This window comes from Zalophus californianus, chromosome 6 (assembly GCF_009762305.2).
Source record: "Zalophus californianus isolate mZalCal1 chromosome 6, mZalCal1.pri.v2, whole genome shotgun sequence".
NCBI lineage: Eukaryota > Metazoa > Chordata > Mammalia > Carnivora > Otariidae > Zalophus > Zalophus californianus.
The window spans coordinates 85,661,696-85,689,487 of NC_045600.1; the positions used below are offsets into that span (position 1 = coordinate 85,661,696).

At 40.4% G+C, this 27,792-nt stretch overlaps 1 protein-coding gene across 9 annotated transcripts in view; it reads right to left on the reverse strand.

Moving 5' to 3' along the window:
• The window catches only part of FRMD5 (FERM domain containing 5), a 308,115-nt gene that overhangs the window by 69,924 nt on the left and 210,399 nt on the right, over positions 1-27,792 (reverse strand). The window lies entirely within an intron of this gene.

Here is a 27,792-nt window from a genome sequence, read left to right on the forward strand (position 1 = left end):
AGGGTACTGCAAACCAGTAACACCTCAGCAGACCGTCTCTCTCAGCGCGCTGCTGCATTTCGGCTGGTCTGGGAGCGTGGCCATGATGCAGAGGGAATGTTTGGGTGAGCGGGGCTTCAGTACTGCAGAAGAGCTTTCAGGGATGAGGATTGCCCTTTCCTGCAGTTTCTCAAGAAAATGTTATAGGAAAAGAAGGGGAACCTGCAGCTTCTAAGCTGGGTCCTCTTTGATCAGGATGGTCAGCCTCAGGTCAGTTGAAGGCAGCTTTACTGGGACCCTGGGACAGTCCAACACGAAAGAATAGTTATCAGGAGTCGGGGGGGGGGTTGGAGACAATTGTTGGTTTGATTCCTTGAGGAAAACTGTAGGTCAGCAGAAAGCAAAATAAAGAGAACATCAACAAAAAAAGTGCTGCTGAGAAGGAGGTCATATCGGGTCTTAGCAAGTTACTGAAATTAGGAATATGGGCTTCTGCCCCTTACTGCTTGGGACCCCAGAAACTGGGGGCTAGACCTTGAAAAGTTCCACTGAGGCTCTGTCCTACGCCCAAAGAATGACTCTCTTCTCTACTTGCAGTTCTGTTTCAGGCTCAGAGGAGGATGCCAAGGGCTGACCCAAGGGGCAGTGTGAAATCCAAGACCACAGCCCAGGGACTTGCCTGCCAGGCCTGGCCAAGGAAAGAATTCAATCAAGAGGACATAGGGACAGTCTTGGTATCTGCTAAAGAGTTCTCCAAGAGGTCCCAAGGAGGCAGAACTCCTCAGAATCTGCTGAGGTAGAGTGTGGAGGAGGAGAAGGACCCTGGTATGACAAAGTCCTCGCTCATGCTTTCTGAGGACAAAGTCCTCACTCTCTCTGGTTGCACTCCCCTCCCTGCCATGCCTCCCAAGCAAGGCTCAACCCAGGGTTGTGAGGGCCAGCAGAGTTAGGAAGCAAGTGTCACTGGTTCTCCTCAACCAAAAGCAGATCAGCAATGAGAAGGCTTGGTCAGACTGCAATAGGAACACACAGTGGAGAATCTTCAATGCTACACTGGAAGTTACTGTATTCAAGACAGAGACCAGGATGCTCACTAAGCCTTGTAGATCCTTCTCTGCTCTTCACATACCTCCCTTCACACCCACTTCCCTCACATTTCATCGCCAACTCCCCGCCAATAATAACAGCAACAATAACCTCACACCTTAGCTGCAATTTACACTCCTTGTGTAAACAGAAAGGCTCCTTAGCAAGTTTCCACATTGTACATTTCATTTGTTATCAACATGGGTGGTATTATTTTCACTTAGGTGTGTTAATAGTAAGACTCTAGTAATAATACTCAGCACATTTTTAACCCTTCAAAGGGTATTCTCAGCTATTACGTGGTTTTACACTCTCAGATACAGAATTCACAGAGACCAGCAGGATAGGTATTGTTCCCAATTTATAAATCAAGAAAATGTAATTCACAGATCTTAAGTGCCTTGCCTAAAGTTTATGGCCCCGTTGAAACCCATTCCCTGGTTTCTTGATCCTTACCCAAGCACTCATTCTATGAAAAAGTTCTGTGCTACCTGGGTGGAATGATCATTATAGGAGAAATTTGGCAGCGTTGAGCTGCACGTGATGGGAAGAAAGCTACTCAGCCAAACCTTGCTGGTGCCCAGAGTCAATTAAATATCATCAGGAAAAGGGCGATTCAGTTTGTGTACTTCTCATCCCTTCCTGCTCTCATGCTGCCCCTCGGGATTGGCACAGAACTGTGACCCAGGCTGCTCTTGTGGGCCAGAGACCCCTCTGCCTGTATGCTCACCAGGAGATGGAGGCCTGCTGGAGGCTGAAGCTCAAAGCAGATGGGTGAGCTCATCAATGCACTCTGCACTGTCCCAGGCTCACCGAAGAGCACCGTGAGAGACAGTGACTCCAAGGCTATCTTTACAGCCCCCAAATTATTCAGTTAGCCCTATCTGCTTCCCGATCCCAGACATACGGGTTGAGTGAGAGAACAAAGTGAGAATTTGGGGGTCAAAGTAGATGAGTAATATTAAAAGGCAGGCATAAGAGTGACTCGACAAAGATAAATGGGGTTGCTTCTTACTCACCCTCATGCCATCCCGAAACATGTGGGTGATAATGTGTGTGGGGAAGGGGAGTTGTCTCTTCCTGGTTTGCCATCTCTGAACCACAACTGTGGCATTTGTCTTAGCATTTCTGTAGCAGCTCTTTCTACAGAGCCTGGCACTTGCCACAGCCACCTTCTCTTGGCTTGATGGAACAGCCCTGCCCAACAAGATGAGCAGGAGCAAGCAGTCCTCGGCGTCACTAAGACTGTGCCCACCAGCATGCGAGGCCTAAAGTGAAATTTAACCTTTCTTCGTGAAGTCTTTTCTGATTCCTTCCCAATTATCTATGAAATTTTCTTCCTTTCGAGGCTTAAAATATTCATCTCTAAACTCATGTCTTTTTTTTTTTTTTACAGACATTCGTGCAGTAGGCTCATTCTCTCACAAGGAATAATCATTAGATCATGTTCTTTGGGGGTAAGGACTGTGTCCCACTCACTGTTTACTCACCCCAAGGTCTGGCAATCATGTCCTGACCACAGTGAGTGCTCTGTGAATGCTGTTCAACAGACGTGAATGATCCCCGCCCCACATCTATGCTGGGGCCTCTCACAGCATCTCTGTGGTGTTCTTCCAGGTGCTCCTGACCATGGTGAGTGCCCACCTCCATGGAAGGGACTAAGCAGAGGCACAGCCTTCATGTCACAGGGACAGGACGTAAGCGAAGCTGGGCCAACTGATAGGGAGTTTGGATGAGGTGGTGGCTGAGGTTTCTTCTAGTTCTGAAAGAATAATTCTTAAATTGTGACTAATGGAAATAAGAGATTAGTGAATTTGGAGGGGAATAATAGATATTGAAATAATGAATAAATGAGAAGGGATTTGGGTATGTTGCAGGCCGAGGGAAATTCCCAAGTATTCAGGGAAAGTGTTCTGGGGATGATAGAATCTTAGCCACTCTGTGAAGAACGGGAAGACCATTTCCCAGATAGTAATATTATTGGTGGTACAACAAGGTCTGGTTCAGGAAATGTCTTAAGATGAGATCCAATGAATATAGTGTTGAGTAAATCTGACAAGGAGGGCACAATCAATGCGATGAGGTAGTCTGAAAAAAAGGGATGATCTGAAAAGAGAGTGAAATCAAGGGCACTGTGTGTGTGTGTGTGTGTGTGTGTGTGTGTGTGTGTGTAGGTGGATGATGCATAGGCTTTTGACTCAGATTAGTCTGGAATCCTGGCTGCCATGCTTATTAGCTATGTGATGCTGGACAGTTATTTAACCTAAGCTTCAGTTTCTTTAGGCTTATCATGAAGATACATATGTAGCTTCATTTGAGATGAAATGAGATAAATGATATAAATAATATATAATATCTAGCACCCATTCATTTAACAGATTATTTATTGAGGATCTTGTTTGTGCTAGATAGTAGGCTAAGCATTTTACATGGTAAATAATCAGAAAATGGAAGCTATAATTATTATTAGCTAAGAGGACCACATGTCCCCTTTCTCCACCCCCCTCTGCAAATTATATATCCCTTTTGATTCTGGAATTTTGGAGAAAAAAATTGGCATTTTACTGTATATGTGAGTTCATTTATTTGCCTTTGATATAGTTTGCTTAAAAAGTAAACCCAAAATTTGTCCTAAGCTTTAGGTGCAGCATAAATGCAAAATAAATAAGGATTTTCTTAAAGTTTCAACTTTTTAACATAGTCTCTCATTTGTGCACAGTATCCTCAAAAAGCCAAACACAGATTCTTCCCTTTTCTTGGAAAGTCATTTCCTGACATGGTACCCAAAGAGACATCTTGAAAGGGACATGCATGGTTATGTGTCCCCTCTCCAGAGACAGTCTTCTCCTGTGGATATGAAACAGGCTTTGGCAGCTGCTCAGTTATCATTAGGCCAAGGGCAAGTCAACTGCTTTCTCAGGCTTAAAGTAAAGTTATCATATCAAACTAAAAATACTAAGCATTGGACCAACAAAAGAAAGCCAACGGAGATCCAGTTATCATGAGGGATTTTTTTATTGATCTTAGGAGGTTCTCCAGTGAATACCTGAAAATCTGATTTGTATTTCTGTATGTCTGTTATTTGTATGCATGTATGCATGTACATACATATGTATGGTATTATGGACAAATTGCTAAAAGGCCTTGCATAAAGGCTGTTCTTTGTGTCTAGATCAGCAAACCAGAAAACTTGAATGAGGTTTGTTTTTGCTAAGCACACAACTTCTTAATACATTTCATGAGCAATCAGTTTCTGGGGGGAATAATTAGTTTCCAATAGGAACCAAATTATTCTTCTATTTTATATGTTGCTTGTTTTCCAACGATCTGTCTCTACCCTGGTTATAACCAAGAATAAGGTAGCAACCTCAGAGACTGTTTTCTTGAGATCCTGGCTTTATGAGAGAACCAAAGTGTCTTCAGATGGATAATTTGGGACTCATTTGGGGTCTAGGTATTTTGATGGGAAGTTCCCCACAAGTAAGACAAAGACATAAGGGTAAGTAACTAGTACATGCAAACAAGAACTCTAGAAAGTCACTCAGTCTTGGGTAAGAAGAAAGAAGGGCACACATTTATTTTTTCACCTAGTAATTTGAATATATTTTCACCATACTTAGAGGAGATCCATTTCCAAACTAATGCTTAGTTTTCTCTAATCCTGTTTATTCCTAATTGACACAATAATCTCTAGGCAGGATAAGGTATTTTCTCTCATAAATTTATAAACCCTTACAAAGAAAATAACTGGGGAAATTACTTCAAATGTCAAGTAACTCAAGGGACTTAATCTTGGAATTTATGTTTCTATTTTTAATGTTTTAATCCAGGCACATTTTTTTCCCTTAAGGCCCTTCAAGTATTGAGGGCACTAAATCAGCTCTCATACAAACACAGCTCATCAGAAGGGAAATCAGAACTTTCTTCCTCATTTAGCTCTTTCAAATCCAACGTTTTGTGGGAAGATGTAAGAAAATAAATAAAATCAAACCAATTAAAATACACACGATGTGAAATGACATATTTTCTGCTCCAAAGTTTTCAACATCCCTGTTACTTAGAAACATCTGGTCACCCAAGAAAAATAGATTGAATGAAGAAATCTCAAAGTCATTCAGTTTATGATCTTGACGCTGGGTCATATGTCAACTAAAATATCCCCCAAATGTAACTGCCTATATTAGTGTTTCTGAACCTTAATTGTGCAACACTACAAAGCGTCAAATGAAATGAATTTTAAACCATTTTTGTTTGTCAAAGATGCCATATAGCACCTCCCCATATCTATGTCTCTCTCCAAAAAGGCTCGAAATTATGAGTCTATGAATTTCAGAAGAAACAGAAGCAAGGAGGGATTACTAATGTCCATTAATAGTTGGCCGCTGTAATTGCACTACTGGGTATTTACCTCAAAGATACAAATGTAGGGATCCGAAGGGGCACGTGCACCCCGATGTTTATAGCAGCGATGTCCACAATAGCCAAACTGTGGAAAGAGCCAAGATGTCCATCAATAGATGAATGGATAAAGAAGATGTGGTACATATATATGATGGAATATTATGCAGCCATCAAAAGGAATGAAATCTTGCCATTTGCAACGACGTGGATGGAACTAGAGGGTATTATGCTGAGCGAAATAAGTCAATCAGAGAAAGACATGTACCATATGATCTCACTGATATGAGGAATTCTTAATCTCAGGAAACAAACTGAGGGTTGCTGGAGTGGTGGGGGGTGGGAGGGATGGGGTGGCTGGGTGACAGACATTGGGGAGGGTATGTGCTATGATGAGTGCTGTGAATTGTGTAAGACTGATGAATCACAGACCTGTACCTCTGAAACAAATAATACATTATATGTTGGGCACCTGGGTGGCTCAGTTGTTAGGCATCTGCCTTCGGCTCAGGTCATGATCCCAGGGTCCTGGGATTGAGCCCCACATCGGGCTCCCTGCTCCACGGGAAGCCTGCTTCTCCCTCTCCCACTCCTAATGGTTGTGTTCCTGCTCTCACTATCTCTATCTCTGTCAAATAAATAAATAAATAAAATCTTAAAAAAATACATTATATGTTAAAAAAAAGAAGATAGCAGGAGGGGAATAAAGGGGGGGAAATTGGAGGGGGAGACGAACCATGAGAGATGATGGACTCTGAAAAACAAACTGAGGGTTCTAGAGGGAGGGGGGTGGGGGGATGGGTTAGCCTGGTGATGGGTATTAAAGAGGGCACGTTCTGCATGGAGCACTGGGTGTTATATGCAAACAATGAATCATGCAACACTACATCAAAAACTAATGATGTAATGTATGGTGATTAACATAATAATTTTTTTAGACTGTAAAAAAAATAATTGGCCGCTGTTTACATAACTTTTTATTTAGACTTTTTCTCTTTTCTTTCTGCATCATTGATTGTTCAAATCTGTTAACTCACTTCTTTCAACTTGGCCCTCTGTGAAAATGAATTATCATCATCTGTCCCTTATTTATTCTGTTACCTGTAACATCAGGAAGCAGTAAAGTTCATCTTTTTGAAGGGAGTAAATCTTTCCCCCTCAGTACCTTGAACATTGATTCATATAATGTTCTGCAATTGGCAAAATGCCTATACACAAAAATTCTCTGAAATTTACAAAATATTCTTCATCTTTTTTACACGTGAAAACTGAGTGAGGTTATGTGTTAAAGTATTTGTGATAATTTCTGGTGGAGCGGCTAAAAAATGCTAAACAGCAGGCTCAAATGCAGGGAGGGGGGCAAGGGGATGGGGTAACTGGGTGATGGGCATTAAGGAGGGCATGCGTGGTGATGAGCACTGGGTGTTATATGCAACAAATGAATTGTTGAACACTACATCAAAATCTAATGATGTACTATATATTGGCTAATTGAACAAAATAAAAAAATAAAAGCAACATAGTAAAAATGTTTTAACAAAATCAGAAAATTAAAAGATTTAACCAAAAAAAAAAAAAAGTTGTCTACCCCAAATCCTTGATCCTTTCCACTGTTTCCTTTTGACCTTCCAGAAGGCGTTTAGTCATTTACATTACTTTAGTTTTTCTCTCAGTACTTTTAAGTCATGGGCCCCAATCTGAGGTAAACCTCTAGTGATGTCCAGTGAAAGCACTACCACTTTAATTTTGAATGCTGTGCTCTTGCCAAATATCCTTTTAAAATAGCCTCTTCTCATTGATTATTCATTCAACTGCCAGTTTGCCTTGACTCCTAATCATTTTTCCTGTGTTTCCTTGTACTAGCAAACAAGTAAGCAACATTTTCTACTTACTTTACCTAGTTTACTATTTAGTTTACTTTCCCTCCTAAACCGGAGACCATTTATTGAGTCCTTACTGTGGGCGAGACACTGCTTATTTCATTTCATTTAATTCTCATATAACTCCATAGGGTATGTATTCTTTTCCTATTTACAGATGAAGATACTGAGGTTCAGTATGTGTCACCTATTAAGCTATTTGTGATTATTTCTAGAATATATCTAAGATAATTTGAAGTCTATCTTTCAGGTTTCTCTTTGTCCCATTTATGACACAATATGTGTTCCCTTTTTCTTACGTAAATCAAAGAGATACTAAATGCCATTCCGAAAGATGAGTCACTTGTGCACATACTAGGACCCAGACCATCAGGCTAACTACTCATAGCTAACATAGTAGCTGGCATGTAGGTGCTGAATAAGGTTGTATTGAGGGCTGCTCGTGCCTTTGAGTACAAATGATGGATCTAAGTGAAAAGGCCGGGAAAAATCATCTAGAAAGGAAAAATTGAAAGAAAAGTAGAAAGAATGGGGAGATGTTTTTGCATGTTTCTGTTGCCTATGAGCTGAGTGCTTTCTAAAAGCAGGGTCTTTTGCTTTACATTCTATTCCTGAGTTCTTATTGGGACTACTGTTGCTCAAGGGCCTGCTCTTTCCTGTAGGGTGGTCTCTGTGCCTAACAATTACCAGGATGACAGACCCCACAGAAATAGAAACCCTCCGGTGTTGGACTTGGTGTCTCTCTGCTGGCCGTTTAAGTCATTCCAACTCACACCTGGCACAGCAGGAACACGGACGTCAATTCCTCCATCCATTCTCTGAACGGAATAGAAAAGAGGCCTTCCCCACCTAGATACAAAGCCTAACCCCACCATCACAGACTACTTTGCTTTCTTACAAATGCAAACCACAGCTAGTGACTAATTATGTAAGAAGTTTCTTTCCTTGGACCTCATAGCTCACTGCCTCAATTCCTCTAAACAGAGCCATCTGTTAGCCAAGGACTCAACATCAAAACATTCTTTGATGAGTCACAATTAATGACAAGTACAATGTGAGTACTGCCAGAATGATAAATTTAACACTACTCAAATATTCATCATGGACTAAATAAAGAGCCTTTTAGGTTTTGAAAATGAAATATTTTAAGGTTTAAAAAACTGCTTGGCTTTAAAAATAAACCAAATATAGTCCTGGCAGTTCCAGAGAAATCAATTGCTATTGAGGTAGTGGTAGCAAAGGTGGCATTACAGGCCTGAAAATAATCAAGATCCATTTTAATAGTTGATTCAGAAAACGTTGCAAATATAGTAGTGAGGTGTGCATGATGGACTAGGAGATGAGACACAAAAGAGTTCTGACTCTAGCTGAGACACCAACTAGTATCTCTGGACCAGATGGTTACCAAAGTCCCTTTCAGCACTAATACTCCATCATTCTTTGAGTGTATGATTTAGATCCATAGACATATGGTCGCCTTTTGGATTTTAAGAGGACCTCACTGACAATAATATTTTCTATGTTGAGTTTCTTGGTATCTCTGGGATTTTTTTCCTGGACATTCTTGCTTGCTAATAGACTAACAAATAGAGTGAGTGGACTTTGACAATATTTATTTTCCCTTTCAATGGGTTCTAGTTGATAAGACCCATTACTGGGTACAAATGAAAGAGCAAGTTATTTACATTCACACTTGCTAAACTTCTCCAGTGAGATGATTATGTTTTAAAAATGAGATCCCCATAATGGAAACCAACAGTTCTCCTCTGGTCTGTTTTGCAATCAATGAAAGATAAATACAAACCAGCTCAGCAATAATGGGTTGTGGAAAAACAGTTATAATTCAGAATTTGAATCCCTTTTTATGACTTAAGAATGAGTAGCAGAAGTAGACAAATTGAAGTATAATCTTGTGGTTGAAAAAATGTAAACAACATAAAGCTATTTTATTTATATATTTTTAAAGATTTTATTTATTTATTTGACAGAGAGATACACACAGAGAGAGGGAACACAAGCAGGGGGTGTGGGAGAGGGAGAAGCAGGCTTCCTGCTGAACAGGAAGCCCGATGCGGGGCTCGATCTGAGGACCCTGGTATCATGACCTGAGCTGAAGGCAGACACTTAATGCCTGAGCCACCCAGGTGCCCCAAAACTGCTATTTTAAAAGCCTTTATGAGTGCAACTTCTCTTATAACCATAAAGTAAGATGGCCATTCATTGGTAATGGATCACCTTTAAATAGATGAGTCACAAGGGATCCATCTCAGAAATGTCACTCTATATAAGTGGGTCAGATGCACAGTCAAAAGTCCTTATGCATATATAATAATATGATAATCTTGTGATTCCATTTTCCCTGTTCATTTCTTTGATAACTAATGCTTTTATGGCTATTGTTCCTGGAATACTTTTTTTTTTTCCTTTTTCCAAGTATGAAAAACAATGCCCACAATGACAGAATTGTGACATAACAAGGTTTTTCAATTGTGGCATATTGGATTTTTCTTTTTCTTTTCTTTTAAATTTTTTATTGTTATGTTAATCACCATACATTACATCATTAGTTTTTGATATAGTGTTCCATGATTCATTGTTTGTGCATAACACCCAGTGCTCCACGCAGAACGTGCCCTCTTTAATACCCATCACCAGGCTAACCCATCCCCCCAGCCCCCTCCCCTCTAGAACCCTCAGTTTGTTTTTCAGAGTCCATCGTCTCTCATGGTTCATCTTCCCCTCCGATTTACCCCCCTTCATTCTTTCCCTCCTATCTTCTTCTTCTTTTTTTTTCTTAACATATATTGCCTTATTTGTTTCAGAAGTACAGATCTGTGATTCAACAGTCTTGCACAATTCACAGTGCTCACCATAGCACATACCCTCCCCAATGTCTATCACCCAGCCACCCCATCCCTCCCACCCCACCCCTACTCCAGCAACCCTCAGTTTGTTTCCTGAGATTAAGAATTCCTCATATCAGTGAGGTCATATGATACATGTCTTTCTCTGATTGACTTATCTCACTCAGCATAACACCCTCCAGTTCCATCCACGTCATTGCAAATGGCAAGATCTCATTCCTTTTGATGGCTGCGTAATATTCCATTGTATAAATATACCACATCTTCTTTATCCATTCATCTGTCGATGGACATCTTGGCTCTTTCCATGGTTTGGCTATTGTGGACATTGCTGCTATAAACATTGGGGTGCACGTACCCCTTCGGATCCCTACATTTGTATATTTGGGGTAAATACCCAGTAGTGCAATTGCTGGGTCATAGGGTAGCTCTAATTTTAATTTTTTGAGGCACCTCCATACTGTTTTCCAGAGTGGCTGCACCAGCTTGCATTCCCACCAAGAGTGTAAGAGGGTTCCCCTTTCTCCGCATCCCCACCAACATCTGTCGTTTCCTGACTTGTTAATTTTAGGCATTCTGACTGGTGTGAGGTGGTATCTCATTGAGGTTTTGATTTGGATTCCCCTGATGCCAAGCGATGTTGAGCACTTTTTCATGTGCCTGTTGGCCATTTGGATGTCTTCTTTGGAAAAATGTCTGTTCATGTCTTCTGTCCATTTCTTGATTGGATTATTTGTTCTTTGGGTGCTGAGTTTGATAAGTTCTTTATAGATTTTGGATACTAGCCCTTTATCTGATATGTCATTTGCAAATATTTTCTCCCATTCTGTCTGTTGTCTTTTGGTTTTGTTGACTGTTTTGAAACTTATCTCGGCTGAATCTATTTCTGTGTGTGGTGTAAGGAAATGGTCCAGTTTCTCTCTTCTGCATGTGGCTGTCCAATTTTCCCAACACCATTTGTTGAAGAGACTCTCATTTTTCCATGGGACATTCTTTCCTGCTTTGTCGAAGATTAGTTGACCATAGAGTTGAGGGTCCATTTCTGGGTTCTCTATTCTGTTCCATTGATCTATGTATCTGTTTTTGTGCCAGTACCATACTGTCTTGATGATTATAGCTTTGTAATAGAGCTTGAAGTCCGGAATTGTGATGCCACCAGCTTTTCTTTTCTTTTTCAGTATTCCTCTGGCTATTCAGGGTCTTTTCTGAATCACAGACCTGTACCTTTCTGGGAGGGTGAGGACTTCAGAGGTCAGCTTCATAAGGCAGGAACTGTATTCTCTCTGTGTATCCTGATCCTCATTATGAGTTGAAACATCTTCTTCCCTGGCATTTCATGCTGCTGGAAGGTAGGACGTGCAGAGAAGTGAATCTGAGGCAATATTCGGGAGGATAGACGGCAGGGGAGGGGACCTCCTCTGGCCGCTTCTGGCAAGTGATAGAGCAGCAGAGCACAAAATCGGAACTTTTAGAAGTCTGCTCCGCTGAGGGACGTTGCTCCAGTGGCTAAGCAGGGGGTGGAACCCTCACGGGACAGTGTGGTCTCAGGACCGTTGGAGTCACAGAAAGACCGGGGGTGCCTGAGTGCAGCAGAGCTCCCAGAGATTGGAGCGGGGAAGCCGGCTACAGAGACGGAGCAAGGAGTGGGCTCTCAGCTCGGGGTGGCCATAAACCGTGATCCATGACACAGTCGGGCCCTGCTCCTCCAGCAGGGACCCAACAAGTGGCAGATCCAGGGAGACTCCCCTTCCTCCCCTGGGGAGGAGCGGCGTAGGAGCGCTCTTTTTCTTTTTTTAAAGATTCTATTTAAACATTTGAGAGAGAGAGAGAAAGCACAAGAGTGGGGTGGAGGGGCAGAGTAGAAGCAGACTCCCTGCTCAGCAAGGAGCCCGATGAAGGGCTCGGTCCTGGGACTCCAGGATCGTGATGAGCTGGAGGCAGACAGTCAACTGACTGAGCCACCCAGGTGTCCCGCTGATGTTCTTTCTTATGTGTAAGCAAACACATGTCCAGATGCCCGCCCTCAATGTAGAGAAGATATTAACTAAAGGCCAATTCCAGATGATGATAATTCTCTTTTGACCTTGCATTCCGCTAGTTTTATGTCCTCAAGAATTGGCAGCATTGTGCTTTATGAGTGAAATCCATCTATATCATTGCTTTGGGTCTTGTCTAGAAGGGGCAACCTCGGATCACTCAATAAATGAAAACACGAAACACGATTTATAGCCTGTAGCTCAGAAGACTCAGAGCTGGCAAACTAGACATAAGTGTAGGTAGAAGACGGCAGGAGAACTGAGTATAATTAGGGTTGCTAAGAAAAAAAAGAGCAAGCAAAGAAAGAGGATTTGGATTGAAGGGGAGCCTCCAAAGAATTCACTAAGGGAATTCACAGGTATAGAAAGGGATGAAGAATGGCCTAGGGATGTAAAATTTTTTAGATTGACAATTAGAGATTCCAGCTATATTTAGCCTATAACCCTTATGGCTAAGGATGCATAAGAGCAAATAGAAAGCATGGTGGCAGGGCTTGGAGAAGTGGGTAGAAGCTTCTCCTGACTCCGTTCTATACTTACGGCATCCTGATCCCCAAGAGTTAGACAGAACCATGATCCTTCATTTTGACAACCTGTCAAAGCCATATGATGTGCACTAAGAAAATACTTGCCTTTTATTGATGATGTGCCAGGCACTATACATCTATTGTGCTTAACTGTGCAAAGCAAGTATTATTACCACATTTTCACTTTATGACCAAGGAAGCTAAGGAATAAGGAGGTCAAGTAAATTGCCAGGATTTCACACAGTTAATATGTCTAGGTTAAGATTTGAATTTAGGTCTGTGTAACACTTAAGACTGAACTTTCTCCGCACTATGCTACTCTATGAGGTACTATGTAAAATTAAAAAAAAATTAAAGTTGTTTTTAAGAACCAAAGGAATACAAACTAGGTTAGTATTAATATGCTAAGTATGGCCATCAGAGACTATAAAATGCTACCTCAGTTCCAGTAATGTTTTCCCATAAATGTTAGTGAAAGTGCCCACTGTGTGCAAAGACTGGGCCTTGAGGCAGAAAGATATAAAAGTCACAATTCTTGCCTTCGAAGAGTTTCCAATCTAACTGGACAGGCTAGGAAGAAAGTAACACTAGGGGTAATTAAGTATTTAATAGAATAAAAGTGATATCACAAGGGAACACATGATTTGTTGCCAAATCACACATGTTCAAAACTGAGAAAAAGGAGACATTATCTGGTCTGGAAAGGTTTAAGAAGACTTTTGGAGGAGGAAGGGTTCAGGCTGCTTCCCAGGTGTTGATAAAATGTGGGCAGACAGGGAGAAGAGGGGTCCTGCATTCCAGGAGAAGAAATGGGGAACAAAAACACTTGTTGCTTGGGAACTGAAAGTGTGAGAACATGAACAGGTGTGAGGGAGCTGGAAAGGAGTTTAGAGACCAGGTGGTAGAGACTTTGAAGGGTGGTTCAAGTAAACTGGATTAATCCCTCGGGCAGTGGGGATCCAGGAATGTTTTTGAACAAGGGAGTCACATGATCCAAGTGGCATTCTAGGAAGATTTCTCTGGCAGTAAGTGGTAGGAAGATTGCAGAGGGGAAGAAGGAAGGCAGAAAGATCAGTGAGGAGGTGACTGTAGGCGGAGCTCCCATATCCGATGGAAGCAGAAGAAAAGAAGAGGAAGCTATTTCAGTTCTGTTCTGACAGGATAGACTTAGAACAATTTGGACCTGGTTCTGGTTGGAAATGGTTTAATGAAGTACAAATTTGGGAAAAGGAGGCACAAACAACTTTGGATAGATTTATAATTCAATTAAAATTATTTAACTTTACAGCTTTGTATTATTTCACAGTTTTCATAGTATTTTCAGAAATATTAATTCATTTATCCTCATAATGCCTGCTGTGCCGGGTTAGCTTAACATTTTTTCCATTTTCCAGATATTGAAACTGAGGTTTGAAGACCTGCAGCAACTAACACAAGGCCACACTGTTAGGACGTTTTTGGATGGAGACCTGTGTATCATGAATGGGCTTCTCACTTCATGCTCTATGCATCTGCCATTTACCATACTAACCTTAAAAACTGTGTTGTTGTTGTTTTTTTCCATTTTGAAGGTCCATCACTTTTAGTTTTTTTTTTAATGTGAAATTTCAAAAGTACACAAAAGTGGAGAGAAGAGTATAATGAACTCCCATGTTCCTACTGCCCAGCTTCATCAGTGCTAAACTCACAAGCACTCTTGTCTCATCTGTCTGCCACCCACTCCAATTATTTGAAGCCAATCCTCCAAATCAGATCATGATTCTTTTTAAGGCCCAGATAATATTTTTAAGAACTCAAAATCAGTTGCATTTCTTACAGATGGAATCTTTTCCATCTTTAGCTCTAATTGAAAAACGGGGGAAGATGCAGAATGCCTTACAGAGTACTCCTTTTCTTACCAAGATGTGAGAAAGCGAAGAGCAAAACGGTTGACCCTCTTAAGAAGAATTTCCTGGGTATTTCATTTTTTCAAGCTACGTCTGATACATGAAAAATGAAATATATTCCTTTTGTTCTCCTGATGCCTCTTCTGTACATTTCTTTTTTCCAAGCTGCAGTGATGACAGCTCATTTATTGTGCATGAGGTGCCTGAGGCTTTCCTAAAGGTGGTTTTAATAGAATGCCTTGTATCTATCTATGTTATAGCAATGTGTATGAGTGTGTATGGAATACGCGGGGTGATTTTACTGGCTAAGGGAAACTGTTTTTCTCTCCATACTCTGAGGGAAAAATACAGTTCTGTGTTTAGCAAGGTTTTCCTAAATCGCAAAAAGACTTCTTTTGCTAAGGACACTATCATTTCCTAATCATTTATTCTTATATTGCTTAGGGAAAAAGTCTATCTAGAATTCTAAGGTTAATAAGTGAAAAAACACTGAAAAATCTATGCTTATTCCCAAATCCTATAAGTTCCATTTTTATTTGGAATTTATGCCTAAAGCAACACTACTTTATGCTTCACAGACTGAGACAGGACTGTAGATAAATGAGGACCAATGACATCTAGAGTCCTTAATACAGATTTAGAGGGAAGGGTAGAGTTTGTTTACAGGCACTCCAAAGAGGGGTATAAGTTGTTTTGTTCTTTAATTTTTCAGAATTTTATAGCCATGCGCATTCATTCGTTCAATCATTCATTCAACAAATATTTACTCAACACCTACTATGCTCAGAACCTACTCTGCATGAGGTTCTGAGGTTACAAATGATGAACAAGACAGATGAACAAGTCCTCCCTGGGTGGAATTTCTCCACGTAGTTAGAATTCTAGGTAGCATTTCTACATGTAACTATTGCAATTACTTGATTCCAGAAAATTATCACATACGATCAAACGCAGAAAGGTCTTGTTAAAAAGGACTCATTTTAAATGTCTTAGCCAATAAATGACTATGACTGGGCCCTGAGAGGATTGTATGTTGCCTCCAACCAAATCCGTAAGACTTTCCGTATAGAACATATGCCATTGATAAACCTGTGGGGAAAGGAAGAAGCTTACACTAGCTAACTGGATAGTTTGCTGGGAAAGAAAGGATGAATGACCGTACCCCTTTGTGCTAAGATTTTTCTGGAGGTTAAGAACTAGAATGATTACAGATGTGCTTTTTGCGGGGGAGATATATAATCTTATTTCTTCTGTTTCCTGATAAAAGCATCTTCCTCCTCAGCCTGCTTTTCATGATGAAACCTGACAACTGACTTTAACTATTGCCAGCCACATGTCCCTTCCCCATGCTGAAGGTTCTCCTTCAGTTGTACAAGCTTGTGGAAAATGTCTGTCCTGGAGGTGTGTTCACGGTGGGAATGCGCCCTTTAGCTGGTTAGGCCCCTGGATGATACACGGGACTGAAGTCCAAGAAGACTGCCTCATACACAGACAGTCACAAGAGTGTCCTGAATGAGGCACAAACTGCACGAGACAAAATGCAAATCACAAAGGGAAAGGCAGAAGAAAAAGGGGAAATTGGATTCTGCACTTACTATACTGTGATGTGACTGATGAACCAGATAAAGACAGTTTTAAAATTAAAACTAGAGCCAGGTAGAGATTTCTTTTAAGATAAATCTCTAGGCCCAGAAACATGAGAGACGACCCACGTTGCTGGCCTGATGCGCTCAGCCTATCTGGTGCTGGCACTCCTGCCCATTTACTCCTGCTAACAGCTTCATGCATCTCTTCTTTGTCTTTGAAACTTTCCCCTCCCGGCACTGGGCTGGAGACAGAACACAGCTGAGGAGTCAAAAGTACTGCCTCAGATGTTTGTTTTCAGCTGACGCCTTCTCCTGCTTCAACATCTATGGTATCTAAGGAAACTCACTCTCCTTGGATGTAGCATTTTACCCCGTCTGTTTCTGAAGCTCATTTCCAGGAGCCTTTCTTCAGTAAATGAGGTGTCTTTTTTACCCAAAAGATTTTAATTGCACTGTTTGCTTTGGAAGCATATTGTAGTAATGCGATTAAAGAAATGAGAATGTAAAAGGTGTGAATCCCATTGGTGAGTAAGCTGCTGACAGGGTGGGAGGATGAAATTTAGGCTCTTTAGACACTTACATTCTTTTGTGTCAGTAGGATGCTACTAACCTTCGACAACCAACCTAGACATACCAGGGATGACTTCCTGTACTGACCTAACCCGTTAGCTCAGTATTACAGACAACTTAGGTCATGCGAATTTCAGCACATTTTCCTTCCTACACCACATGTGGTGAAATGAAATGTTTTACATGTTTATTTTTCAAGGTGAAGGACAGATTGTATTACAGTATTCATTTTCTGTTTATAAAATACATAAAAATCACCCATTATCTCAATCCCCAGAGAACAGATCTGTTCCTATTTTGTCTTTTGTTCAAGAAAATTTCTATGCAGTAGAGTTGAAATGGAATTATATGTACAATTTCATGTCTTGCTTTTAAAGTTTCACATTTAAACACAAGGATTTTCAGCAGAAACATTTAATTGTACTTCATCTCCAAAGAAAGTTATGACAGGCACTGAATATGCCTCAGAGGTAGCAGAGCTCAGCCCTTGTTATGAGGAGAGCCTACCAAGCATGGAAGACCACCCCATCTAGCTCATTCCCTCCAGCAGCAGCACATTACAGAATGTCACAAGGGATGGAGTTAAGAAGGCCTTCAAATGCATCGATGTTTTATTTTATTTTAAAATTCTTCTTATTTTTAAGTAATCTCTACACCTGTACCAACACTTTATTTATTTTTTATTTTTTAGAGAGAGAGTGTGAGTGGTGGGAGGGGCTGGGGGGGAATCTTAAGCAGGCTCCACACAGATCATGACCTGAGCCAAAATAAAGAGTTGGATGCTTAATCAACTGAGCCACCCAGGTGCCCCATCTACACCGGCATCAATACTTTTATTTTTTATTTTAAGGTTTTATTTATTTATTTCGACAGAGAGAGAGACAGCGAGAGAGGGAACACAAACAGGGGGAGTGGGAGAGGGAGAAGCAGGCCTTCCATTGAGCAGGGAGCCCGATGCGGGGCTCAATCCCAGGACCCTGGGATCATGACCTCAGCTGAAGGCAGACACTTAAAGACTGAGCCACCCAGGCGCCCCTGTATCAATACTTTTAAAAGTGTAATTAAATTATGCTCCTTCGGGTTAAATGGAAACTGTATGCTTGGATTTTTCTTCTTCACTTTATTTTCTTGAGTTTTGATTAAATGTAACAGTGACCAAAGACTAATGGGTGATAAGAATTGGCAGGGAGTTAGCATTAATGACCTGATCTCCTACCTGATGAGATCTTTGTGCATCTGATAGACCTGGGGGTCCTTTAGGAGAACAATAAGAAGGTTCCTCTTCCTCTGGGTGACTGATGCCAGATGCATGATGGAGCTACCACTGCACTGGCTGGATTTCAGCCTTAGCTTCCCCTTTGGCCAGGTGCCCTTGGTAAACTAACTAGTCTGTACAACTGTACAGTCCTGACCTAAGGGTTATGGTTTTCCAGTCTCCACGTGAGTGACAGAGAGCTCACCACCTTATAGAGATAGTCCACTCCATGCCTGAAGAGCTCTGATTGTGGCAAGTTCTTCTTAACAATGAGAAGAAATGTCTTCTATTTTTCCAAAGAAGACATCCAGATGGCCAACAGACACATGAAAAAGTGCTCAACATCGCTCAGCATCAGGGAAATCCAAATCAAAACCTCAATGAGATACCACCTCACACCAGTCAGAATGGCTAAAATTAACAAGTCAGTAAGTGACAGATGTTGGCGAGGATGCAGAGAAAGGAGAACCCTCCTACACTGTTGGTGGGAATGCAAGATGGTGCAGCCACTCTGGAAAACAGTATGGAGGTTCCTCAAAAAGTTGAAAATAGGGCTACCCTACGACCCAGCAATTGCACTACTGGGTATTTACCTCAAAGATACAAATGTAGTGATCCAAAGGGGTACATGTACCCTGATGTTTATAGCAGCAATGTCCACAATAGCCAAACTATGGAGAGAGTCAAGATGTCCATCGACAGATGAATGGATAAAGAAGATGTGGTATATTTATACAATGGAATATTATGCAGCCATCAAAAAACCCCCAAATCTTGTCCTTTGCAATGATGTGGATAGAACTAGAGGGTATTATGCTAAGCAAAATAAGTCAATCAGAGAAAGACATGTGTCATATGATCTCACTGATATGAAGAATTCTTAATTTCAGGAAACAAACTGAAGGTTGCTGGAGTGGTGGGGGGTGGGAGGGATGGGGTGGCTGGATGATAGACATTGGGGAGGTTATGTGCTATGGTGAGCGCTGTGAATTGTGTAAGATTGTTGAATCACAGACCTGTACCTCTGAAATAAATAGTACATTATATGTTAAAAAAAAAAAAAAAAGAAGAAGAAGAAGATAGTAGGAAGGGAAAAATGAAGGGGGGGATATTGGAGGGGGAGATGAACCATGAGAGACTATGGACTCTGATAAACAAACTGAGGGTTTTAGAGGGGAGTGGGGTGGGGGGATTGGTTAGCCTGGTGATGGGTATTAAAGAGGGCACATATTGAATGGAGCACTGCGTGTTATACGCAAGCAATGAATCATGGACCACTACATCAAAAAACTAATGATGTAGTATATGGTGATTAACATAATAAAATAAAATTTAAAAAAGAAGAAGAAATGTCTTCTTGTAACTTTTATGCACTGATCCTGGTGGTGCTTCTGAGGGAACTGAGATATCTTCTACCCGGGCTTCCACATGACTACCCTTCAAACACTGGATACTTACTCTACGGTGTCTTCCCAGTCTTCCCCTCCCCAGGCTGAGTATCTAATTCTTTTTTTTTTTTTTTTTAACATTTTATTTATTTATTTATTTGAGAGAGAGAGAATGAGATAGAGAGAGTTCATGAGAGGGGGTAGGGTCAGAGGGAGAAGCAGACTCCCTGCTCAGCAGGGAGCCTGATATGGGACTCAATCCCAGGACTCCAGGATCATGACCTGAGCCGAAGGCAGTCGCTTAACCAACTGAGCCACCCAGGCACCCTGAGTATCTAATTCTTACGACTGGATCTTCACGCAGCTTATTTCTAAATCTTGGTCAATGTCGCCCGTTATTCTCTGGTTTGTGAATGTTTTTTTAACTCAGAAGATGGTACTGAGCGTGATACTCCAAATACATGATAACTTCATAATACAGTAAAGCTATTAAATCTTGATCTGAATGTTGTATTTCCCTAATACAACCTAAACCTGCATTTGGTTTTAGAGAAATTTACACTGCTGGCCTTAATCTGTGAGTCCCTAGAACCCCATTTCAAGCATTCCTTTACTAAGTCAGACCGCCCCAATCTTCTACTTGTGCAATTAACTGCTGAAACTAAATGGAGGCCTTTTATGCCTACCTCCTACTCTTCTTTTTGTTGGTGTTGCTTACTCGTTCAGTATGTTAGGATTCTGTTGAAATATATCAAATTAACTTTTTTGGAGGTTATTCCACCAGGAAAAGGTCATAGCAATGGTGATTTCAGCTTTGAACGAGGCACTTCACTAGGATGGGGAGTCATCACCCGGAGGAATTTAACTTACAGTCGTTTGAACAACCATTTCTAAAAGGTGTTGCTTAATAGATGAGCCCAATCTAGAGGGGAGATCTATGTCCTGACCCTGGGGTTTTTTTCCTCCCCAGTAGTCCTTTCATTTAGATAACAACAGAGGCCTGATCTGTAAGTGCTCTATGGGCAAAAATCACAATTCCCAGGACACCTAAAGCACATTTGGCACATAATCAGTTTTTGATAATTTGTGTTAAGCCTTTAACCTGAACTGTGGAGGGGTCTGAGGCCAACAACACTCAGTGACAAAACAAAATTAAGGCACTTCTCTAATTACTGTCACATTCTCTCTAAAGATATTTCTCCAGCTTCAGAGCCCTCAATCTTATTCTTACATTTAGGCCTTTTCTTTCTCTGGGCTAACCACACCCCTTCCCTGCCCCATATTTGTTCATCTGTTCATTTACTCACCAGACAGTTCATTGCTTATTCATTTATTCATCAGATATTTATTGAGTGTGCCTCATACAGTACTAGACACAACGTAAATGGGAAGAAAGATTACACACATAGTCTATTGGGAAGAGACAGACAAAGAGGCCATTTTCAATGCAGTGTGGTAAGTGGAATACTAAGGGTATATGGTACAGTGCTACGAAAACAACATAAGAGGGTCCCCTAGCCAAAGTGGGAGGTAAGGAGGAAAGCCTTCCCATAGGAAATAAAATCTAAGATGTGTCCTTAAGTATGAGTGGGAAGTGGCTAAGTGAGAAGGTCATGGAAAGTATTCTAGGAAGAGAAGAGCATGAGCAAGGGGCCGGGAGCACATAAACCTCTGATTGCCAACTTTTTAAAAATATTCTGTTTTTGGTCTCTTGTCCAGTTGTCTAGAAATCACATGTTGCAGGTATTCATCTAATTTTCTAGCTCTATTCTTCCTGGCCAAGTTTCCATAGGTAAACACTGCTTGAGGGGCACCTGGGTGGCTCAGTTGTTAAGCTTCTTCCTTCAGCTCAGGTCATGATCCCAAGGTCCTGGGATCGAGCCCCGCATCGGGCTCCCTGCTCTGCGGGAAGCCTGCTTCTCCCTCTCCCTCTCCCACTCCCCCTGCTTGTGTTCCCTCTCTCGCTGTGTCTCTCTCTGTCAAATAAATAAATCTTTAAAAATAAAAAATAAAAATAAACACTGCTTGCTTTTTGTGCCTTAGAGTAGTCCTGCTCCTACCTTTACCTTCCCTTTTCTTTCCCTCTTTAAGAAAGCATGGGAGTTAGTTAACTCCTTCCTACTTTCTGGCATCTGCAAGCTTTTCAGGGCAAGAGCCATGCCTTCTTCATCTTGACAGTTCAGGATCCTGACATGGACTGGCATGCAGTAGGTATTTAACAAATGTTTGAAGTATTGAAAGGAAACCTTAACTATTTATGAATTCTAACATGAGTAAAGAATATTCTATAAGACACAACCAGATCCATGTAGGTCTCAGACTTAGAAATCACAGACAGCCTACTTTGTAGCCACCAGAAATCAAAGGTCTACTTCTTAAATCAAAATGAATAAAAAATTGTTTCTTGAGAAATTGCTACTTGGAAATCCCTTTCACTGCTCAAAGCAAGTTCACAGAACAATGACTGAGGCTCTTGTGCCTTCTGACAACTGTCTCCCAGAGTTGCTGAGCAATCTGCCAAGGTGCCTGCCGCCTCAAAGGTGAGAACCCCAGGCTACCCACGTTCTGCCCAGTGACGCGGGAATTACCTCTCTTTTAATGTGCTCAGTTGGAACAGAATCGCAGAATGTCCACAGCAGTGAACCGTGAGGAATCAGAGCAGATTAGCTGAGCGAAGAGATAAACTGGGCATTGCCCAAGGGACAATGACAAGTGAAGTGACCTCATGATTTGCTTTCAGATCAGAGTTCTCAAAAGTTACCTAAGCTACAACATGCCAGAGGACATGAGAAAGAGCAGAACTTCCTATTGGCACAAAGTAGGAGAGGATAAGGTTATCAAGGAATAAAAAGATGTAAAGAGGTATTTGCCCCAAAGTCTAAACTACTATTTTGAAATTCAAGAGCTAAATAAGAAGAAAAATTTTGACTACCAATAAAAACAAAAAAGAGATGAAAAACAGGAGACCATAAAATCACCTGAACAGAGATATTCTTGGTAAATAAAATGCAGGGCCAATATGAAAGCAATGCAGAGGAAACCTGATGGGCCAATAAACACTCAAAAGAAGCTTGATCTCAGTGGTGATCAGGGACCTGCATTAAACCCACAACGAGACACCACTTTACATGCAACTAATTAGCAATATTAAAAACTCTAACACTGAAAGCCACACAATGTTGCTGAGATAAATTAAAGACCTAAACAAATGGAGGGAAATATATTGTGTTCATGGGTTTCAAGATGCAATATTGTTAAGATATCAATTCTCCACAAGTAGATCTGCAGATTCAGTGCAGTGTCAAATTCTCAACAAGTTTTTTTGAAGACATTAACAAACCAATTCTAAAATTCATGTGGCAATACAAAGGACCTAGAATAGGCAAAACAATTTTGAAAGAAGGACAAATTTGGAGGACTAATATTACCTAATTTCCAAATTTATTATAAAGCTACAGTAATTAGGACAGCGTGATATTGACAAAAAGGAAAAAAAGACAAGTCAGCAAAAAAGAATAAATAGCCTGGAAATGGACCCACACAATTCTTCTAGGTGCTCTAGGCTGCCACCCCCCGATTCATACATTGTTGGTTCATCACATTCTTTCTAAACCATCTTTGGAGGGAGAAAACTAACCATGACTTTGGCTGTTGTGTGAGAAAATGGTCCTCCTGGCATTGGCTACCTGATTCTTGATTGGTGTGTACAGTGATGTGGGCCTGCAATGGTAAGGGTGTCTCTTATGAGGGAAGGGATTTTACCTAACAGGCACTATCATTCTTGTCAGTGCCCACAATCTTGCAAGTTAGCAGGAGAGCCTTTACCCTCCCTGGGAATCAAGTGGGAGAGTCCTGGGAGCATAGAAGAAATTGAATTGGTCTATTTTGGCCACTCCAATGAGCAGCTTTGGCCTCTCCTCATCTCTGTGGATTGACACCATGGAAAACAATTTCCTTCTTAAAGATTTTTCCTTGTGGCTTCCAAGATACCATTCTCTCCAGTCTATTTCAGACTCTCTTTTCTATCCCTTAAATGTTGGGGTTCCCCAGGGTTTTTTCTTCTAATCTGTTGCTTTGTTCTGTGATGTCTTTCTGGGATTTCCCATCCAGTTCTATAGCTTCAATTCCCCCTAAAAGAGATGACCCATCTCCCTCCTGAACTCCAATTTAGTTAATACCACCACAGGCAATGTTTTCCTCATTCCACATATTCTTTTAAAAGAAAGTTTTAATTTTTTCATTATAAAGGTAAATCACATTTACTCTTGAAAGATTAATAAAAGAAAATAAAAGTAATTCATAATTCCCACACATATTTTTTGTCTTACTATATCTTCATACAATTTTCTTCCATCTCAAAATATTTTTGTCTTTTCCTTTCTCCCTCTCTCTTCAGTCAACTTGTAAACATAAAAATGTTCCAAATTATAGCTGATGTACATAAGAGCAGATCTAGTTATATACTGGTTTCAGTGAATGCGAAATCAATATGCCTTGAAGCAAGGATAGACAAAATATTAGTGAGTTGGGTATGAAGCCCCTGAAAATATTCAAAATCCTACTTCAACACCACTATAAAGCTTTCCATTTACTTCCATATCAGCCTCTGATAAGGTGGTTTTCATTAAACACTACATTCAAAATTTTATTTTTTTACATTCAAAATTTAAGACACTGTATTATTATTCAATTATTACTCAATTATTTCATACTGAGTTTAATTTTTACAACCTGTACTGTAACTCATTTTCTTTTCATCACAAAAGCACAGTTCATCAATTATACGATGAGTTAACTATTTTGTGGGCTAATCTAAAAATCTCACCGCTATTTATTTATTTTAAAAGATTTATTTATTTTAGAGAGCAAGCATGCGGTGGGGAGGGGCAGAGGGAGAGGGAGAGTCTTAAGAATATTCTCCACTGAGCACAGAGCTCTATGCAGGGCTCAATCTCATGACCCTGAGATCACAACCTGAGCTAAAACCAAGAGTTGGGCACTTAACCAACTGTACCACCCAGGTACCCCTCTCATCACAATTTGTAATATTATTTCTCTGGATAAATATATTATAGCTTTCTATAAACCAATGTAGAAATTCTAAACCTATGTGTAAGTTGGGGAAGTTCCTGTACTTACAAAGGGCTGTGGAAAATGATGGTATTTATTATTATATCCAATTCCATTTAAAAACTTTTATATGATCCCAACTGAAGTTTTAGGGACCATCTTTTATATCATCAGCCCTATTCAAATTACCCATTTGGTGATCTTTATTTTTTCTCGATAATTTATATTGATAATCTCCCTTTGAGATGGGGTAAGGGAGTGTTTGCCATGACCAGACCTGACTCCTAATCCTATCTTTCATCTACCATTTACTCTTCCTGGAAGATTTATGTTTCCTAGAATTCAGAGAATCTAAGCAAGTTGAGAGCTTGTAGGATGTGACACTATTTCTCTTTCCCCCTTTTCTCCTTCTATCCTCACACTGCCAGACTTACTAATGTATAGCTGAAGATGTATTCTCTTGTCCCTTAAGATTTTCGTCTTCAGTGCTGTTCCTTTTCTTTCTCTCTCTTTTCTTTTTAGAGATAGTAACTCATACATATTGGGGATGCCCTTAACATGTCCACACAAATAAGAAAAGCAAACCACGTAGGTTATTCTCCATGAATTTCAAGAGTAAGGGTAACATGTTCCTGTCCACAAATGCCTTTACCACAATGAGAAAGAAGTGGACTTTAGATATGTCCTCTTTTATGCAATAGGTTTCCCCTGAAGAATCATAAGTTAATTAGAATTGAGCGATTTAAAATGCACTAAGAAAAATGGAAAAGACTAAACTATGGTTTCTAGGAATGCACGTTTTCTGATAAAATTACAAAAAGAAAAATGCAAGGAAGTGATTTGTATAAAAGTCAGAGTAGTAGTTACTTATCAGGGAAAGGAAAGGGCTACAACTGAGCTGGGCCACATAGATGGGGCTTGTGAAATGGGTGGCAAAGTTCTATTTCATTATCTAGGTGATTATTTTAGTGCAGCTACTATAACAAATTATGATAGACTGGGTGGCCTAAACAACACAGATTTATATCTCAGTTCTGGAGGCTGGGAAATTGAAGATCAGGGTACCATGATGGTTGGGTTCTGGTGAGAGCCCTCTTACTGGCTTACAGATGGCTGTCTTCTTGCTGTGGCCTCATATGGCAGAGAAAAAGAGAAATATCATCTCTCTGTGTCTCTTCTTATAAGGGCACCAATCCTGTTTATGAAGGCTCTACCCTCATGACCTAATTACCTCCCAAAGGCCCCAACTTCAAATACCCTCATACTGGGGATTCAGGCTTCAACATACAAATTTTGGGGGAGATACAACATTCAGTCCATAGTTGTGGTTTTCACTTACAATAATTTATTAAGCCATTCATTTGGTTTACATGGTTTTTTGTATCTGTCTTTTATAAAAAGAGTTTTTAAAAACTGTTCTTGGTTTTTAGATAAAACACATGTCAACTTTTCTTACCTTTAAAACAAAAAGTTCTTTATCTCTCACTCTATCGAATAACATGGATTTTTTTGTATGTAAAGGAAGATGGAAACTGTTCTCTAAATAGCCAATAAATAAACCTTTGATTTTGAGGGCAATACACCATATCATTTGCCACTATAGAAACTACTTATACAAAGGGTTCAATTTGCTTCTCGTGGCATGTTCATTCAGCTCCTATAGCCCTGGGCTTTTGTAGGTAGATATTGGTCCATAATGATTTGGATTTATTCCCAAGAGCAGTAGACCACTCGGTCAATTGTTGAGGCAAAGGAATGGGACTTGAACTCAGCTTTCCATGGCTTAAAAGAGACAGCATTCTTCCAGATTCAAAATAGTTTAGTCTCCAGGGATCGGGGCAGGGATTGGGGAATCTATAAACAAACATCATCATTAATGACCAGAAAAAACCCAGGCAGTGATACACAAAATTACTGGATGGGATTTCCTTCTCTCCAGTACAGAAAGTTCAAATGGATTGTCATGAGGCATTAGTGGAGATGCTCTGAATATTTTTGTATATTTTCTGTTTCACTAAGAATTTGTGGACTGATCTCTGCTCACTCTTACCCACTGTTCTTTACAAATGTCAGGTAAGCCTGGAAAATGTCCCAGATGGTCAAATAGTGAGATAAGGCAGAATATCTCTATTTAACAATAACACAGGTGTTAGGCAATGATTTGAAAATCAGGACTTGAAGGACAAGGCCAATATGCAATTAAAGAAAAGAGTATTTAGGGTAAGGGAACCAGAAGATGTCAGATTATGGTTGAATTCCAACTCCAATGAACTGCTCAGAATCCCAGATGTTCCATTTGAATTCCTCCCATTGCCACTCTGAAATACTAGTCTATAAATTTAATTGGTTATAAGCATGATTTCCCAAGATGCTTGTTTACTCTTTTCATGTAGTATCATATTGCTTTTAATAAGGTATTCAAACCCTACGAAGTATGTTTCCAAAAAAAAAAATCAAAGCTAATTCACTACACTTAACACTTAAGTGCTTCTCTACGTCAATAAAACCCGCCTCTGCTTAAGTATAACTGGGATCTCAACTATCTCAGCTCCTGTAATAGAGAATTCTCCCCTCCATTCTTGCAGAAGTCCTTCAGAAAATGGACAATGCTGGTTGGGTATAAGAGAAAACCTTTAGATCACTGCTATTGGAAAAACAAATGTGTCCCTCTTTAGGAAGAGTTAGCATTAGTGAAAATAACTCATTATCTCTATCTCTTCTGGTTCCCCATTAAGTCTTTATTATCTCCCTATTCACCCCCTAATGCTTTTTTGGCCACCACTGAAGTTTATTTGGTTCCTTAAATGCTTTCTTGTCTCTGATTTTAATTATAACTTGGTCCTGACTCTCAATACTCCCTGGCTTGTGCTGCTCCATCTTTCCACTCTGATACTCTAGTCTCTTGACAATTTTCACCCTTACATATGAAACAAAGCAATCACTGAAAACATAAACACCCAAACTATACATCAGAAATCAGAGTCTTCTTAAGCTTAAGACTGGTTCCCAGTTGGAAGCACCATAGAAGACTGAAAATACATGCTATTTTAATGGAGGAGAGAGATTCAGTAAAGCTAAGGCTAGAGCTGATCCTGGCCAGACACAGTGGGTTGTGGATGGTGCTCATTTTCGTGTATTCATCATATGCTATATATGAGGCATTTATTTATTTCTTCAAAAATATTTATTGAGCACCTACTTTGCCAGGTGCTGTGCTTGTGGCTACAGATTAGAATAATAAGCAAAGTGGTATAATCTCTGCTGTCT